Genomic DNA, 15,756 nt, shown 5'->3' with positions numbered 1-15,756 from the left:
CCGGCCCGGCCGGACTGAGCGCTGCCCCCTGGGCGCTGGGGGGCGCGGGGGGGGGGGTCCCCGGCCCGGCCGGACTGAGCGCTGCCCCCTGGGCGGCGCGGGGGGGGGGGTCCCCGGGGGGGTCCCCAGCCCGGCCGGACTGAGCGCTGCCCCCTGGGCGCTGGGGGGCGCCGGGGGGGTCCCCGGCCCGGCCGGACTGAGCGCTGCCCCCTGGGCGCTGGGGGGGGGGGTTCCCGGCCCGGCCGGACTGAGCGCTGCCCCCTGGGCGCTGGGGGGCGCCGGGGGGGTCCCCGGCCCGGCCGGACTGAGCGCTGCCCCCTGGGCGCTGGGGGGCGCCGGGGGGGTCCCCGGCCCGGCCGGACTGAGCGCTGCCCCCTGGGCGCTGGGGGGCGCCGGGGGGGTCCCCGGCCCGGCCGGACTGAGCGCTGCCCCCTGGGCGCTGGGGGGCGCCGGGGGGGTCCCCGGCCCGGCCGGACTGAGCGCTGCCCCCTGGGCGCTGGGGGGCGCCGGGGGGGTCCCCGGCCCGGCCGGACTGAGCGCTGCCCCCTGGGCGCTGGGGGGGGGTCCCCGGCCCGGCCGGACTGAGCGCTGCCCCCTGGGCGCTGGGGGGCGCGGGGGGGGGGGTCCCCGGCCCGGCCGGACTGAGCGCTGCCCCCTGGGCGGCGCGGGGGGGGGGGTCCCCGGGGGGGTCCCCAGCCCGGCCGGACTGAGCGCTGCCCCCTGGGCGCTGGGGGGCGCCGGGGGGGTCCCCGGCCCGGCCGGACTGAGCGCTGCCCCCTGGGCGCTGGGGGGGGGGGTTCCCGGCCCGGCCGGACTGAGCGCTGCCCCCTGGGCGCCGGGGGGCGCGGGGGGGTCCCCGGCCCGGCCGGACTGAGCGCTGCCCCCTGGGCGCGGGGGGGGGGTCCCCGGCCCGGCCGGACTGAGCGCTGCCCCCTGGGCGCTGGGGGGCGCCGGGGGGGTCCCCGGCCCGGCCGGACTGAGCGCTGCCCCCTGGGCGCTGGGGGGCGCCGGGGGGGTCCCCGGCCCGGCCGGACTGAGCGCTGCCCCCTGGGCGCTGGGGGGCGCCGGGGGGGTCCCCGGCCCGGCCGGACTGAGCGCTGCCCCCTGGGCGCTGGGGGGCGCCGGGGAGGTCCCCGGCCCGGCCGGACTGAGCGCTGCCCCCTGGGCGCTGGGGGGCGCCGGGGGGGTCCCCGGCCCGGCCGGACTGAGCGCTGCCCCCTGGGCGCTGGGGGGCGCCGGGGGGGTCCCCGGCCCGGCCGGACTGAGCGCTGCCCCCTGGGCGCTGGGGGGCGCCGGGGGGGTCCCCGGCCCGGCCGGACTGAGCGCTGCCCCCTGGGCGCTGGGGGGCGCCGGGGGGGTCCCCGGCCCGGCCGGACTGAGCGCTGCCCCCTGGGCGCTGGGGGGCGCCGGGGGGGTCCCCGGCCCGGCCGGACTGAGCGCTGCCCCCTGGGCGCTGGGGGGGGGGTCCCCGGCCCGGCCGGACTGAGCGCTGCCCCCTGGGCGCTGGGGGGCGTCCCCGGCCCGGCCGGACTGAGCGCTGCCCCCTGGGCGGCGCGGGGGGGGGGTCCCCGGGGGGGTCCCCGGCCCGGCCGGACTGAGCGCTGCCCCCTGGGCGCTGGGGGGGGGGGTTCCCGGCCCGGCCGGACTGAGCGCTGCCCCCTGGGCGCCGGGGGGCGCGGGGGGGTCCCCGGCCCGGCCGGACTGAGCGCTGCCCCCTGGGCGCCGGGGGGGGGTCCCCGGCCCGGCCGGACTGAGCGCTGCCCCCTGGGCGCCGGGGGGCGCGGGGGGGTCCCCGGCCCGGCTGCCCTGCCCAGCTCCCCGCCCGCCCCAGGCTGTGGAGCCCGCGGGGCCCCCGGCGGGGCTGGGGACGGACGAGCGGGGACGGAGCCGCCCCGGGCCCCCGGCCGGGTCTCGCTCCCCCAGCGCCGGGGCGGGGGGCTGGGGCTGACGGGGGCAGGAGACAAAGCGGGCCGAGCCGAGCCGGGCCGGGCCGGGCCGGGCCCCACTTACCCGGAGCTGGCGGCGGCCGGCGCCTAGGCCCGCGGCAGGGGGGCGGCGGGGCCGGGCTGGCGAGCGGGCGGCGTTGGGGGAGCCCCCCGCCCGCGGTGACACGCCGGGCCCGGGCTGCCGGCCGGCTCCCTCTCGCCCGCCTCCCGGGCCATTTCCTGCCAGCTGATCGCGCCGGCCGCGGCTCCGCCCCGCCGCGGGCCCCGGGCCCGCCCCGCCTCACCTGGCAGCCGCCGGGCCCGGCCCGCTCGCCTCCGCGCCGGCCAGGCCGCCGCCAGTCCCAAAGCGACACCCCGCCCCGGCCCGCGCGGGGGGGGAGGGGAAACTGAGGCACGCGGCGGCGGGGCTGGCGCAGGGTCCCACCGCGAGGCGCAGTGTCCATGGCAGGCCGCGAAGGCAAGGTGCGAGCCCGGGCCCCTCGGCCCGCCTGCCCTCCGCGGGGGGGGGGAGAGGTTGCACTGGGGGGCGGCTGGCCTGCGCTGCCCCCTCATCAGGGGCTGCCCCAAGGAGCGAGGAGCCCTAGGCAGCCGTGAGGCCCTTCAAATCTCTCCAGCTCCCTGCCTGCGGTACAGCCCCTGCACAATCCCCCCTTCCCTGAGCACCGCCCTGCAGCCGTCCCGGGACAGCTGCCGGGGAGAGCGGGGAAGCTCAGCACCCGCCCCTGCGGAGGGGATCAGCGGGACGGAGCCAGGCCGCTGGCAGGTGCTCACCTACTGCTCCTGCAGCACCCTGGGGACAGGCGCCAGCCTTTCGCCGGCTGCAGCAAGGACCAGCCGTTCCACAGCCACCCGGGCCTGGCCCCAGGCTCGAGGGGAGCAGGAGGGGCACCTGCTCCTTACACAGGTAATCTCACCCCAAAGGAAGGACAGGTTGAAACAGGTGCTAATACCGGGATGCCCGTGTCACCTGCCAGACTCTCCTATACCCCAGTGACCAAGCACCAGGACTGTCCAAGCAACAGACAGGCAATGCCTGCGAACGCCCTTTGCGGATTCTGGCCATGTCTACACGACAGGGCTTACAGGGGCCGTGCCGTAGCTCCGGTGGCATAAGGCCCTAGAGCAGGCACAGCCTACAACCATGGCAGGGGTTTTTCCGTGGCTTGTAGGATCACATCCCTGACCAACGTAGCTAGGTCGATGGCAGCATTCTTCCGGCAGCCTAGCTGCGTCTACAGCAGGGCTAGGCCGGCACCGCTGTGGTGGTGCTGAGGGGTGTGTGGTTTTCGTACCCCTGAGTGCCGTAGCTATAGCAACCTAAATTTTCAGTCTAGCCCAGGCCTCTGTTGTAGCTGGAGCAATGGATCTCAGGAGGTGGCATGATGAACAAGAGCTGGTGGGTCTGCACCTGAGCTGTGAGACAACGCAGGCGGGTAGGGAGAGGGGCTGGAGCAGCAGCTGTCACACGGCTTTCTAGGGCCGGGCTTTCATGGCTTCCACTCAAACCCTGAAGGAGATCGGCACAGATCATGACATGGAAGAATATCCTAGGGAAGGGGACGTTATTCTCCCCTGTACATTCCTAGTGTTCCTCTCAGGGAGCACTGCTGAGCAGAGCACTAGGAACTTACACCAGGGAATGATCCCGCCCAACCCCACGTAGGGAGATGGGACCTGAAAGAACAAAGAGCTGGAGAAGCCTTGTTCCTTGAACAGTCCATCACCATAGGGGCCACGTAATGGGACACAGAGCCGCTCCTCACAAGGTCACTGGTTCAAATACGGCTATAGGTTGCTAGTGACTAGAAGTGGTTAGTATCTGGCCATGGCCCCTCTGTGAAGCAAATTGGGGGTTCAAGAATTGGGGGAAGAAGACAAGACCCACATGTCCCTCACTAACTACCTGCCTAGACCATGATCCCGCTCCTATTTCCACTTTCCTTGCAGTCAGGAGTAGATTCTCTGCACCATAGTAAGCAGAACCCACTGTTACTGACATCCAAGGGATCTGCACCCTGCTACTCCTGGACTGAATTTAGCCCTTTAGTTCCATGTATTCTGTTCCATTCGGTTCTTACACCAAGGGTCTCTCTGCCAGGTGTGGCATAACTAAGCAAGCATCGTGCAAGTTTAGTAGAATATTGCCCCTGCCTTGAGTGCCTGATGGGGGATTTGGGATTCCCCGGCGGCTTTGTTCCTCGCTGAGTGTGAGTGTGCACACGCACCCCTGGCAGTACAGTCCTCATTTATTTTGTTCACAAGGATTTACACACGGGAACAAGGATTTTTATTGCAAAAACAGCAGCAAAGCTCGCACTTCTTAGATACAGCCTGAGCTCCATCGCTTGGACTTCAGCTCCAAATCAAAACCACCACCAAGGAAAGTATCCTCAGCCTGTCAGGTACCACAGGTCTCAAACCCACACCTATGGAGTTACCAAACAAGAGCCTTATCCTCAGTGCCAGATGAGGGAACTGCCTCAACAGCAGACTGCTGATTAGACACCATCAATATAAAACTTCCTGTTCCTATCCTACCCCTTGTCTGAGCAACTAATCATTGGACCTGACCAGACCCATGAGACCAAGTTCCTGCCTCCTTGACTGGTTCCCCCTCCTTGTTCTGGGTCCTGCTTCCTTGCTCTAACTCCAGTTACTGACTCTGGCTCGACCCATGGCATGGCTCCCCACTCTGACTCTGGATTGACCTGTGGCACACCTTCCAACTGACAATTAGGTCAGACTGCCCTATTGCAGTCCCTGACAACCTTGGGTCTGTGCTTAACATCTCCCAAACCCATTGGAAAGCCCTTTGGTGCTTGGCCTCTCATGCAAGCGCTATGAATCACCTAAAACTCCTGCCCCTTTGGCATGATCCAAGCATCTAGTCAGAACCAGCATCTAGCTGGAGCTGCCTGGTTTCACACTCACGCCCACAGGCCAGCCTTCTTAAAACCCACTCGTTTCAACAGGGTAGGAAATTCATAAGAACGGCCATACTGGGTCAGACCAAAGGACCATCTAGCCCAGTATCCTGTCTACTGACAGTGGCCAATGCCAGGTGCCCCAGAGGGAATGAACAGAACAGGCAATCATCAAGTGATCCATCCCCTGTGGCTCATTCCCAGTTTCTGGCAAACAGAGGTTAGGGACACCAGCCCTGCCCATCCTTGCTAACAGCCGTTGAAGGGCTTATCCTCCATGAACTTATCTAGTTCTTTTTTGAACCGTATTGTAGCCTTGGCCTTCATAACATCCTCTGGCAAGGAGTTCCACAGATTAACTGTGCATTGTATGAAGAAATATTTATTTCGTTTGTTTTAAACCTGCTGCCTATTAATTTCATTTGGTGACCCTATTCTTGTGTTATGAGAAGGAGTAAATAACACTTCCTTATTTACTTTCTCCACACCAGTCATGATTTTATAGACCTCTATCATATCCCCCAATCATATCTCTTTTCCAAACTGAAAAATCCCAGTCTTATTAATTACTTCTCATACAGAAGCCATTCCATATCCCTAATAATTTTTGTTGCCCTTTTCTGAACCTTTTCCAATTCCAATATATCTTTTTTGAGACAGGAAGACCACATCTGCATGCAGTATTCAAGATATGGCGTACCATGGGTTTATACAGAGGCACTATGATATTTTCTGTCTTATTATCTATCCCTTTCTTAATGATGCCCAAAATTCTTTGCTTTTTTGACTGCCACCACACACTGGATGTTTTCAGAGAACTATCCACAATGACTCCAAGATCTCTTTTTTGAGTGGTAACAGCTAAATTAGACTCCATTTTATATGCAGAGTTGGGATTATGTTGTCCAATGTGCATTACTTTGCATTTATCAACATTGAATGTCATCTGCCATTTTGTTGCCCAGTCACGCAGTTTTGAGAGATCCTTTTGTAGCTCTTCGCAATCTGTCTGGGACTAAACTATCTTGAGTAGTTTTCTATCATGCGCAAATTTTGTCACCTCACTGTTTACCCCTTTCTCCAGATCATTTATGAATATGTTGAATAGGACTGGACCCAGTACAGACCCCTGGGGGACACCACTATTTACCTTTCTCCATTCTGAAAACTGACCATTTACTCCTATCCTTTGTTTCCTATCTTTTAACCAGTTACCAGACCATGAGAAGACCTTCCCTGTTATCGCATGACAGCTTACTTTGCTTTAGAGCCTTTGGTGAGGGACTTTGTCAAAGGTTTTCTGAAAATCTAAATACACTATACCCATTGGATCCCCCTTGTTCACATGCTTGTTGACCCCATCAAAGAATTCTAGTAGATTGGTGAGACATGACTTCCCTTTACAAAAACCATGTTGACTCTTCCCCAACAAATTATGTTAATCTCTGTGTCTGAATATTTTGTTCTTTACTATAGTTTCAACCAGTTTGCCCGGTACTGAAGTCAGGCTTACCAGCCTGTAATTGCCAGGATCACCTCTGGAGCCTTTTTTAAAAATTGGCATCACATTAGCTATCCTCCAGTCATTTGGTACAGAAGCTGATTTATGATGCATCCGATGAAGTGAGCTATAGCTCACGAAAGCTTATGCTTAAATAAATTTGTTAGTCTCTAAGGTGCCACAAGTCCTCCTTTTCTTTTAATTTCTGTTTCACTAACTTACTCATTTTTGTGTAGTCTCCCTTTCTGAAACTAAATGCTACAGTGTTTGGCCGCTGTGGTGTTTTCCCCGCCACAGGGATGTTACATTTAATTATATTATGGTCAGGTCACTATTACCAAGCGGTCCAGCTATATTCACCTCTTGGACCTTATCCTGTGCTCCACTTGGGACTAAATCAAGAATTGTCTCTCCTCTGGTGGGTTCCAGGACTAGTTGCTCCAAAAAGCCGTCATTTAAGGTGTCAAGAAACTTTATCTCTGCAGCCCGTCCTGAGGTGACATGAACCCAGTGAATATGGGGATAGTTGAAATCCTCCATTATTATTGAGGTTTTTATTTTAATAGCCTCTCTAATCTCCCTGAGCATTTCACAGTCACTATCACCATCCTGGTCAGGTGGTTAGTAATATATCCCTACTGCTATACTCTTATTATCGAGCATGGAATTACTATCCATCGAGATTCTATGGTACAGTTTGGTTCATTTAAGATTTTTACTTCATTTGATTCTAAGCTTTCTTTCTCATATAATGCCACTCCCACACCAGCACGACCTGTTCTGTCTTTCCGATATATTTTGTACTCTGGTATTACTGTGTCCCATTGATTATCCTCAGTCCACCAAGTTTCTGTGACGCCTATTATATCAATATCCTCCTGTAATATGAGGCACTCTAGTTCACCCATTTTATTATTTAGACTTCTAGCATTGGTATCTAAGCACTTTAAAAACTTGTCACTTTTCAGCAGTCTGCCATTACATGATGTAATTGAATGGGACTTATTTTAATTTGACTGTTTCTCATCAGATCCTACCTGTATTTTATCATCTTCCATCCTCTCCTCCTTACTAGGACATAGAGAATCTCCCTTAATAGATTCCTCCCCTAAAGGATGTCTCTGCCAAACCATGTGCTCTTCCGCATTTTTCGGCTTTCCCCCAGCCCTTAGTTTAAAAACTGTTCAACGACCTTTTTAATTTTAAGTGCCAGCAATCTGGTGCCATTTTGGGTAAGGTGATGCCCACCCATCCTGTACAGGCTCCCCCTTTCCCAAAAGTTTCCCCAGTTCCTAATAAACCTAAACCCCTCCTCCCTACACCATCATCTCATCCACACATTGAGACCTTGTAGTTCTGTCTAACTAGCCCTGTGCATGGGACTGGAAGCATTTCAGAGAATGCTACCATGGGGGTCCTGGACTTCAATCTCTTACCTGGCAGCCTAAATTTGCCCTCCACAACTTCTCTCCTATCCTTCCCTATGTCATTGGTACCTACATGTACCACGACCACTGGCTCCTCCCCAGCACTACACATAAGTCTATCTAGACGTCTCGAGAGATCCGCAAACTTTGCACCAGGCAGGCAAGTCACCATGCAGTTCTCCTGGTCATTGCAAACCCAGCTATCTGTGTTTCTAATGATCGAATTGCCCGCAACTATTACCTGTCACTTCCTAATAATTGGAGTTCCCTCCCCCAGAGAGGTATCCTCAGTACGAAAGGATACCACATCATCACCTGGGGATCATTTCCCCCCCTGCAGTTGGATGTTCTCCTTCCCCAAAACTTTCATCCTCGTCAACAGCACCGAGGCTGTCAGACCAGGGGTGGGACCATTCTGCTGTGTCCTGGAAAGTCTCCTCTCTGTACCTCTCTGTCTCCCTTAGCTCCTTCCGCTCAGCCACTCTGATCTCCAAAGCCCGTACACGGTCTCTGAGGGCCAGGAGCTCCTTGCACTGAATGCACACATACGCCACCCACCCATAGGGCAGGTAATCCTACATGCTGCATTGGGGGCAATAAACTGGGTGGCCCCCACTCTCTTGCTGGACTTCTGCCTGCATTCTCTTTTTACTCCTGAATTCCCCACCCATCAGAGCTCTGGACAGGGTGCAATGCTGCAGTGTCTCCCAGCTCAGCTATTTATCTTACAATAATTGTTCGCTTCATTACTTCTCTACCTTTCTGCCATAACACCATGACTGTAACTGGGCTGAGTCCATTAAGCTTGGCCACTTAAGACCTGTGCTTGTGAAGTAAAGCTTATACAGCAGAAAGGTGTGTGTCTCCAACAGCTGCTGCCCATTGCTGGTCTCCAAGTGTTCTGGCATCTCTCTCCAGCATGAGACCTGGTGGCTCCCTCTGTTTCTATCTTCCCATGGCCTCCCTTTTCATGACAGACCCTCTGAGTATGTCTATACTGTGATTAAAAAGCCCGTGGCACTGAGTCTTAAAGCCCATCAGCTGACGCAGGATGAAGACTAGGTATGGAGATCCTCTCCCACCCCCCCACCCATGCAGGGTGAGGGTCTCAGAGCCCAGATTCCAGCCCAAATGTCTACACTACAATTGTATAGCTCCACAGCCCGCCCACCCCCCCAACCCGAATCAGCTGACCCGGGCCAGCCACAGCATAGCGTGAGTCTTTCAGTGCAGTGTAGACACCTTTTCAGAACCCTCCGGAGGACTGCGTTGAGGTGGAAAACCCTAGTGTTAGCATGTGGGAGATCATGCCAATACCCAGTCCCAGTTGGATTTCCCCGGATGTGCCATATTGGATTAAGCTCATTTGTCCCTTGTCACTTAATCCACAATCTTTTAATTTCCCTCTTAACATGCGTCTGAGACATATCCAATTACAAATTGGCCCATTTCAAGTGATTCACTTAAGCTTGTGTAAATCCTTGTTTAAAAAAAAAAAAAAGCCAGCTAAGGATTTATTTTGGGTACCTTTAACACACACAGACACACACACACACACACACGCGCGCACTGGATGAGCAAACAGCCCTTCTCAGAGTATTTTTTGAACCTAGAAATTGACTTCTCCCACAGGCCACTTATATGGCCCTGTCTTCACTAGGGTTCTGGGTCATGGACACCGGTGCAGCTGCACCAGCAGCAACAGCAGTGGGAGTGCTAGTGAACATAAGGCTTGAAGAATGAGACGCTTCCCCCCCCCCCCGAAAACAATAAGGGAAGATACCCGCAGCAAGCTCCCCACCTTCCACCCGGCCTGCGCTGCAAGACAGCCATGTTAGCAGTATCTTCACCCCTGGAAGCATCACAGCTTTGATCGATTTCATCTACCAGCATAATACTGTACAGACACACAATTACAGCAGCTATAATTTCTGTAATAAATAAATTCATAGTAAACATGCAGGCCCGGAGTGTCACAGAGGAAATACGAATAGTTGGTTGGGTATTTATTTTGTTTGTTTAAGAAAACACAAACCATTCCAAATCTGAAATCTCTTCCCCCAACAAACAAAGCATTAAATGGCCCCAGCTCTCAGTGCCCGAAGAGCTACAGCTCCTGTAACTAGGCACCATAGGGGAAGGAGCACTGTTAACTTACCTTTGTGGTGGCAGCCAAATGACACAGACATGCCCAGGCAAATATATTACCCCTGTGTCCAGCCGTCGTCTTAATATTTCACCAAAGGGGTTTGTGTGGGGTCTCTGCCGAAAGCTAAGGGCTAGCTGATTGTCACAGCTCTTGTGAGATGTTTATGGGGAATCGCTTAAGAGAGATGTAAAATGTAGAATATTAGGTTTCAAAACTGCTAAAGGGAAATTAGTGACATGAGGTGTGGCGGGTCCCAGGGCTAACTCAGTCAGCATTAAGAACAATGGACATCCCTGGAGCCACCCTAGGTTTACTGTCTGGATGATGTGCAGGCCTGAGGGTTTAAAAAGACAAAAGAACCTCAAGAAAAGTCTCAGAATAGGGGCCCCCTGCCCTGGGGTGAGTTACAACAATCTGTAAGAGAAGGGGAAAGGGCACAAGACTTTATCCATTACAGAGAAGCGATTCTGCCAGCAGGGGCTTGTGATGGCCAGTGCTCACTGGAAGCATCCTCGAGTGGTTATGGGGTCAGGTCTTTAGTCACCATGTCTCCATTATTCCCCCAGACCTCCTACAAGCCTGGGGTCAGGTTTTCTCCTTTGTTTGGGTTGGAACCGACCCTCCAGTCGGGTCATCCAGCCAGTCCTATCTCGGCCCAGTGTGGCAGGATGCCTGGGAAAGAGGGGCTTGGTTATTGTCCACCAATAGTTCCAAAACCTTACACTTACTTTTATTTGAATCTCTGACTCAAGTTCTGTTCAATAAACACCAGTTTGGTTCTACTATGGACACGTCTATGTGCCTTGTCCTAAGGATAGGGTTGAACTGAGGTGAAACCAGCAAACTGGAGTGCACTGCGTTCACAGAGGCAGCGGATCAGTGTACACTGCACATGGCCAGAAGATAAGGGACTGGGGACTTAAGCTTAACAAAGTGGTGTGTGAGAACTGGTAGCCTGCACTGAGGAAGAGTGGGGCTTGCGGAGCCTGGAGCAGAGGGCTCATGTTGCCAGCAGGTGGGAGCTGGGCACAGGCAGGGCTCTCTCACACTGCCAGCAGGTGGCAGCGATTCACCCCAGGCGCATCGAGTACCCCCAAAAAGCGTCACGCAGCCCAATCAACTCTGCATAATCTGATCTTCTCTCACCATCTTCATGAGCTTTCTATGAAGGGTTCAGCATGGACAGTAGAGATGAAGCATAGGCTGGGGGTGATCCCTTTAGTCCCCAGAGCGTGATACCACACGGCTAAGACAGGCAGACTAGCACGGAAAGAAATGCCTGAGAACAATGTTCTTGTGGGGGCCTCTCTGAAATGAGTTGTGGGTCTCCGTCCAGTTCCTACAGGGCAGGACTACGTCACAATAACCACCAGCACGGCTGTTGTCAGTTTCAGCCTAGAGGGCCTGGTTTGAACATGTCATGGAGACTGAACTATCGTCTCCCCCACCCCGCAGTGTATACACTAGGATTTTCCCTCCACTGTGGGCCTACACCAGTATTATGTATATAATGGTGGAAGCACTAGTGTAGACAGGGTGCATTACCACGCCCCCAGCCTGGGGTATACTAACTCTTCCACCAGTGGGAACAGCCACGGGGCCACACCAGCCCTTGACTGACAATGAGAAAAATCCCAGTAGGGGCACTCTCTCCAGGTCGGGACTGGGGACCAGTGGTGAGGGATGGGGCCACGGGAGAACTTGCACTCTTGCCGTTCATGCATTCTCCACCCTATAGCCAGAGGCTGCAGTCTCAGCAGGGCACCTTTCGACGCAGCGATTTTCCGAATTCCTGAGTTCAGTGTGAAATGCAGGAGTCATCAACGTGGAGGTGGAACCACCCACCAAAGGGAGGAAAAGTTTCCTGCCATAAGCTCCTGGACCTGCCTCGTCTCTGCTGAGCTCCCAGCCTCGCTCTGCCGTGTTCTTACAGAAGCAGCAGCAGTCATCGGAGCAGCTTCATTTTTGTTCTCAGAGAAGAGCATCCGCCAGTTTCCCAAGATGACAGAATAACGTGGTATTCGGCGTCTGATTTACTGACAGGGATGTTGTAACGGCATCGGCACCCACCTTCGCAAGCACCCCGTCTCTGGCTGATACCTGCCTGCAATCGCTCAGTTTTGAACAGGGCGGCACCTACCTCTCGTGGGCGCCCCCTTTTGGTTGGGTGTGAGCCTGCTTTTCTTTCAGTTCTTACAACAGGGCAGCACCCGCCTCCCGCGAGCCACCCCCCCCACAGCTGATGGTTCTTTCAGCAGGTCTTCAGTGACTTAGCCCTCTGGCCAAGGCACACTGTCTGTAGGTGGAACAAGAAGCAAAAGCCCTTCCGGGGTATACAGTCTTTACCGCCCACCAAGGCTTCCTCCCAGGAGACACTGCCTTCTATAACAATCCAACAGGGCCCATCGCACTACCTTCTGTTGTTGTGTCCTTCCGGCAGCCTTCCCTGGGCTCAGTCTCTAACCAGGCCAACAAGACCCATCACGGTACTCTTAATTGGTCTAGCTAGGCTCTGGGCTCAGTCCTTGCTTGGCCTCGCAGCCAGCCAGGAGTTCCTTCTTCGCTACCCCGGTCTTCGGCAGCCTTCCCTGGGTTCAGTCTTGCCTCCACTGAGCTGTCCCCGGTCTGCTGCTCAGCCAGCCAGGAACCCAGAATCCCCTCTTCCAGCTCCAGGCAGCAACTGACTGCTCTACCTCTGCTGCTTCCTTTTATATGGCCCTTCTACCCCTGATTGGCTGCTCCCCTACAGCCACTCTCGGCTGCCTGGAGGATCTCTCTTCCGCTCTTTTCTGGAGTGGGGTGACACAGGGCCACAAGGCCTCCAGCAGGGGGTCTCCACACCTATTCTACCCCGTCACAGACGTATATTCCAGAACAGGGCTATTAGATGGCTAAAGCAAAGTGCAGCATGTAATTCACACCACACTTCTGAACTCCAGCACAGCAGCTCTGTTCACACCCTCAACTAGAAGGGAATCTAGGTCGGCCGCCTCTCCCTAGATGTGTATTCCAGCACTGTGTGTCTCACTCCTCCCCAAATGACTATTATTGCCCTCCCCAGCCAAGAGCGGGGCCCCATTTTGTCAGGCACTGTACAAAGACGTAGTAAGGAACAGTCCAAAGAGCTACAGTACAAGCAGACAAGACACGGTGGGAGGGGAAACAGAGTCATAGAGAGCAGGGAAGCAGCTTGCCCAAGGTCACGCAGCAGGGCAGCAGCAGAGTCAGGAGCAGAATCCATGTCTCCCCCATCCCAGTCAAGAGCCCTATCCGCTGGACCACACCGCCTCTAAACATTATGTTACAGAAACACCGAGCATACATTTACACTGAGATAAAAGACCAGAGGCTGGCCCAGGTCAGCTGACAGGGTGCTTGCAGGGCTTGGGCTGCGGGGCTATAAAATTACAGCATAGACATTTGGACTCGGGCCCAGGCTCTGGGACACTCCCACTTCACGGGGTCTCAAAACCCAGGCTCCCGCCTGAGCCCAGACATTTCATAGCTTGGCAGCCCAAGCCCCGCGAGCCTGAGTCTGCTCACCTGGGCCAGCTGCAGGTCTTCTGTTGCAAGGCAGACATACCCCTAGAGGCCAGCCCCATAGGGGACCCATTGTATGAGGCGTGGTACTTTGTGAATGACAATCCCAGTCCCAAAGGGTTTAGAGCCAAACCCATTGAGCAGATGTGCCTAAGCTGTCAGTTGCATGTCTCAACTGTCCGGGACTTGTGGGGCAGGATGGGGAGAGGTATGTCTGCTGATGTTGGGCAACTGAGCGGTTCCCCTTTGTCTGGCTGTTCCATCACACCAAGGAAGCACAGCAAAACTAAAGTAACCTCCCCCTGAAACGTTAGGCCCGAGCGTGGGGCTCTCTGCCCAAAAATCACTTGTTCTCACTTACGCACCATGTCCCGATCTCCATGTTCCTTTCACTCAGGCTCAGGGTCTGGCCTACACTGGGCACATTTCTGTGACAGTCTGTGCTCCTTTTACAAGGCTATGTTAAATTTTGTACAAAGTATGCCTTAGGAGGTGGTATCTGAAAACTCAATTTGCTGACCATTATTGTCCTGGTAAAGTACGTGTGGCAACACTGTATGTAAAGTTATAAGATTCCACTCTATGATATTGCTGAGACATGATGCAAATTTAGAAAAGCAGCCACAAATTGGATCCTGAGAGACAAAAGGCAAACTGATGCCCCAGCTGGGTGTCAACTAATCATCACTCGGTTCAGTGGCCATTCTTGGCAGGGAAAAGAGTGTGAGCAAGAAATTTACATCCTGGCAAGAAACAGCTGGAAGGTCCCATCCCCACAGACCTTTTGTCTGCTGAACCCGAGCTTGAAAGGAGTCTCAAAGAAGGGGAAAGTGCAAGAACGGGAACAAATGCCACAAGTTACTCCTCCCTTCTCTCTGCTCATGCCATCAACGCCACCTGAAGGAAAAGAAAAACACTAGACTGGGTGAGGAGTACTGGCTGAAATGATTCTAGCCAGCAAGACTGTTAAAGTATGCGGTGAGAGTCCTTTTGCTTTAAATTAGGGCTGTCAAGCAATTTTAAAAAATTAATCGCACTGTTAAAAACAGAATACTATTTATATAAATATTTTTGGATGTCTTTCACATTTTCAAAAATATTGATTTCAATTACAACACAGAATACAAAGTGTACAGTGCTCACTTTATATTTATTAAAAATATTTGTACTGTAAAAATAAAAGAGTATTTTTCAATTCACCTCATACAAGTACTATAGTGCAATCTCTTTATCATGAAAGTTGAACTTACAATTGTTGAATTATGGACAAAAAATAACTGCACTCAAAAATAAAACAATGTAAAACTTTAGAGTCTATAACTCCACTCAGTCCTACTTCTTGTTCAGCCAATCGCTCAAACAAGTTTGTTTACATTTGCAGGAGATAATGAGGCCCGCTTCTTGTTTACAATGTCATCTGAAATTGAGAACAGGCATTCACATGGCACTGTTGAAGCCAGCGTTGCAAGATATTTATGTGCCAGATGCATGAAGGGACATATGAATCTTTAGTGCGTCAACCACTATTCTAGAGGACATGCATCCAGGTGGTGGAATCTCCATCCTTAGAGGATTTTAAGGCCCAGCTTGACAAAGCCCTGGCTGGGATGATTTAGTTGGTGTTGGTCCTGCTTTGAGCAGGGGATTGGATTAGATGACCTCCTGAGGTCTCTTCCAACCCTAATATTCTATGCTGATGACGGGTTCTGCTCGATAACGATCCAAAGCAGCACAGACAAATGCCTGTTCCTTTTCATTATCTGAGTCAGATGCTACCAGCAGAAGGTTGATTTTCTTTTTTGGTGGTATGGGGTTCTATAGTTTCCGCATTGGAGTGTTGCTCTTTTACGATTTCTGAAAGCATGCTCCACACCTCATCCCAATCAGATTTTGGAAGGCACTTCAGATTCTTAAATCCTGGATCGAGTGCTGTAGCTATTTTTAGAAATCTCACATTGGTACCTTCTTTGCGTTTTGTCATATCTGCAGTGAAAGTGTTCTTAAAATGAACAACATGCGCTAGGTCATCATCCGAGACTGCTCTAACATGAAATATACAGCAGAATGCGGGTAAAACACAGAGCAGGAGACGTACAATTCTCCCCCAAGGAGTTCAGTCACAAATTTAATTAATACATTATTTTTTTAACAAGTTGTCATCAGCATGGAAGCATGTCCTCTGGAATAGTAGCCAAAGCAAAAGAACCTACATTTGTAAGTTGAGCTTTCATGATAAAGAGATTGCACTACAGTACTTGTATGAGGTGAA

General features: G+C 54.4%; 1 protein-coding gene across 9 annotated transcripts in view; it reads right to left on the bottom strand.

Annotated features, from left to right (window-relative positions):
* ATOSB (atos homolog B) overlaps positions 1–15,756 on the bottom strand; it is a 72,143-nt gene that overhangs the window by 40,579 nt on the left and 15,808 nt on the right. The window contains exon 1 of one of the 9 annotated variants that reach the window (XM_073343314.1): positions 2,231–2,293. The exons of 7 other annotated variants lie outside the window; for them this stretch is intronic. The gene's annotated coding sequence lies outside the window, so the exon portion shown is untranslated. Of the gene's footprint in view, positions 1–2,010; positions 2,169–2,230; positions 2,294–15,756 lie in introns of those variants that run through there. One more of the 9 variants, XM_073343312.2, reaches the window with a different exon arrangement.

The sequence above is a fragment of the Lepidochelys kempii genome, chromosome 5 (genome assembly GCF_965140285.1).
Source record: "Lepidochelys kempii isolate rLepKem1 chromosome 5, rLepKem1.hap1, whole genome shotgun sequence".
Taxonomy (NCBI): Eukaryota; Metazoa; Chordata; order Testudines; family Cheloniidae; genus Lepidochelys; species Lepidochelys kempii.
This window is presented reverse-complemented; position numbering and strand designations above follow the sequence as displayed.